Here is a 3,732-nt window from a genome sequence, read left to right as displayed (position 1 = left end):
GAGTTTTCACATAGATTTCTCGAGGTCACAGAGTACTGTTTGTACGAAAAAAACAAAACAATCGGTTTTACCAAGCTCAAGTGGCTACAGCCAGCAGTTTCTTTTTTTTTTTTTTATCATTCTTTTTATTTCTGTTCAGTTTGGACATTACAATTTGAACAAATCTGAGACATTTTTTAACATTAAATGTAGTAATCGACATACAATTACAAAACAAACACCACAACAAAAAAATACAATAGACACAAAAAGACAGTGTAAAGTATAATGAAACAGTCTGACAGATAGACAAATAGAGACAAAACAATAATAATAACGAACCCAATAAAAAAAAAAATAAAAAAAAAAAGGGAGGGGGTGACCACTTATTAAAAGCTGTTATGATTATGACTAGTTGCAACCTTATGCTGTGAAGTATACTTATTCTCTACTTATTCTAAGGTGAGAGTGGTGTGTGTCTTGACATAGTCTAGAAAAGGTCCCCATGTTTTATTGTAGTTTTTTTTTGCTGATCCTTTCAAAGAATATCTTATTTTTTCAAGTTTCAGGAAGTAAAGAACATCCTTGATCCAATGTGTAAATGTTGGGGGTTTACAGTCTTTCCATTTGATCAAAATCAGCCGCCTGGCCAGGAGTGTTAAGAAAGCAACACTGTTTGATTGTGCCCTAGTTAGACCCAAATGATCAGGGACCACCCCAAATAACCCAACCAAAGGACATGGTGAAATTGGTTGTCCTAGGAAATCTGAAATGATGTCAAAGATGGATGCCCAATACTGAGCTAGCTTTGTACAAGACCAGAACATGTGGGTATGTGATGCTGGATTGCACTTACAACGATCACATAATGGGTCTACATCAGGAAACCTTCTAGAAAGTCTGAGTTTAGTCCAGTGGGCGCGGTGCTAAACCTTGAATTGTAAGAACCCATGTCTGGCACAGATTGATGAACTATGAACTCTGCCCAGGGCAGTCTCCCATGATTCTTCAGAAATTGGTTCCCCAAGTTCACCTTCCCACTGAGATTTTAAATCAGAAATGTTGGAGGGTGAAAGTGGCATCAGTATACCATAAGAGGCTGATATAATACCTTTGAATGACAAAGGCTTACATAGTATATGATCATAGGAAGTACTAGAAGGTTGTCTTGGAAATATTGGAGAGATATTCCTAATGAAGTTACGGATTTGAAGAAAGCGAAAGAAATGAGTTCTAGGGATATTAAAGGTATCACAAAGATATTGGAAAGAGACAAAAGTGCCGTTGAAATATAAATCTTGAAATTGCTTAATGCCTGCATTGTGCCATATAAGGAAAGCTTTATCCATAACAGATGGTTTAAAATAATGATTGCCATAGACGGGGGATTTAAATGAAATGGACTGCCAACCAAAATGTCTCCTTATCTGAGTCCATATTTTCAGAGACGTTTTCACTAGCAAATTTGTTGTGTGAGCTGCGTACGAAGATGAGAGAGGTGCATATACAAGAGCTGCCAATGATGATTGTTTACATGACTTAGACTCAATAGACTGCCAAGAAAGTGCATCAGCACCAGGGTCCTCATATAGCCAATGCAACATGGGACGGATGTTACATGCCCAATAGTAACATTGGAAATCTGGAAGAGCCGTTGCGCTTAACCAAGTTAGCAGAAGCTCCACGCAACGGTTTTGGCTTAAGTTTGCCTGTACCCGACATTCTTGGGACTGAAAACTTTAAATTGTTGTTTCGAGATATGTTATAAAAGTCCCTCAGCTATTTCCAAAGTAAAACATTGGCTAAATGGTCATTTTTGATCGAATGAAATTCCACCTGTTGGGAGCTGCTGAAAATCACGTCTGCATCTCACCAGCACAGCAGCGCCCCCAGCCAGCAGTTTCATAGTCAAAGCAATACTTGGTGAAGTTTCATAAATCCCCTTTAAGAGCATCTTTGTGTTTACGGACATCCTCAGAGAAGCACACACCAAAATAACTTGTATTGATTTCACATCAAGCTGAAGACAGCTCCTACTTAGTGAGTAAAATCCTATGCCTGATCTTGGGTCTTACTGTTTTTTTCATTGTTCTTAAGATTGATGATATCAGCACAATGTCTGCACTCTCTTGGCTGGTCTGGGTCTGATTCAGTCAAAGACCATTAGCAATGATAGGTGTGTGGCGAGGCAACTGCTGGGGAAGGTCGAAGGTCCAGCTAACAGACACAACGTCGCTGCCGATCACAGAGGACACTCACTCTGATGACTGGTGGTGTGGTGGACGTGCTAATCCCACATTGTGGCTGACTTCCTGAATAGATCCCGGCGCTGCTCTGTATCAGACCTGGGCCAGGTCTATTCCAGCGGATCCATTTTTTGAGCTGTTGTCTGCAGAACTACATGGGTAGCTTATAGTGTACTGGTGAAAAGTTTGAAAGTTCTGTGTAGGGGGTGCTGTGGCACAACTGGCTACAGCGCCCGTACCATATACGGGTCTAGGGCTGGGATAAACTATTATTTTTTAAACGATTAATCTAGCGATTATTTTTTCGATGCATCGATTAATCTAACGATTCATTTTTTCAGTCCGATTCGATTTCGATTCGATTATCTCCCCATTAATTCACTAATAGCAACTTATACATGTTTATTTACATATCTGAATGAAAAAACATGAATTATTTAACATTGCAATATATGTTTATTGCTCTTAAGATTCCAAAATAAAAGACTGAAGTGCAAGTAACTACAAGTGCAAAGTAATGTATTCTTAGTCAGAGGTAGCATTCAATAAAGTTTCAGTTAGTCATTTTAAGACGTTCGTGTGGGAATCATGTGTGGATGCAATTCATAACGTAGTTCAAATAACAGTTCGTACTTCAGCTGCAAGTAAGCATGCTAAACTTGACATCCAAACAGTATTCTAACGTTAGCTTTGAGATAAGGCTACTGCTTGATTGCATACTGTAACTTAACTTTTACGTTTATTCTCCTCAATGTACTATGTTGTGATAAGACCTTAGCAGAGTTTACTTTAAGTTTAATGCAGCGGTTTTGAACAAATTTGGTCACGATCAACAATCGTGAATTTTTGTTAAATGCACATGCAGAGGAGGAGCAGCGGGCTCGTTACGAGAGAGAGCGGGCGGGGCGAGGAAAGGCTGTGTGAGTAAGTGGCAAGTGCAGCTCAATGAAATTATTTTATCTTATCTTTAATTTAAATAGCAGGCCTACAACATAGAACATCAATGTGTGGTGGCCGGTTTTGATTTCGTGGTGCCCAGCCACAGATTAGTCAACGTATGGAAAACACTGAAGGTGTAAAATTAAAAATATTTAGCAGCACACGTTGCTCGACGAATCGACGCTCATATTTTGCGTCGACGTCATCGATTACGTCGACTAGTTGTCCCAGCCCTATACGGGTCCAAGAGCCCACGGGGCCCCAGGTTCAAGTCTGACCCGGGTCATTTCCCGATCCCACCGTGTCTCTCTCTCCCATTAATTTCCTGTCAGTCTCTCACTGTCCTATCAAAAATAAAAACAATACAAAAATAAAAATGAAAAATAAAAGGTGAAAGTGCTGTGCAGTCAAAATTCTAAAAACTTTTTTCCTTTTTTTTCTTCCATGTCATAGGTCTACTGTCCCCAAGGAATATGAAGAAGAGGAAAAATTGGAAACTTAATTCTTTGAAGCAGTGGAAGTGGATTAAATGAACGTGTCTGAGGAGGAATTGTAGCAACTCATTGTC

The sequence above is a fragment of the Alosa pseudoharengus genome, unplaced genomic scaffold (genome assembly GCF_046254945.1).
Source record: "Alosa pseudoharengus isolate Yale_2024_CS ecotype anadromous, Long Island Sound unplaced genomic scaffold, YU_APseudo_1.1 YU_APseudo_1.1_scf_8, whole genome shotgun sequence".
NCBI lineage: Eukaryota > Metazoa > Chordata > Actinopteri > Clupeiformes > Clupeidae > Alosa > Alosa pseudoharengus.
The sequence above is the reverse complement of the archived record's forward strand: the minus strand, read 5'-3'. Positions refer to the sequence as shown.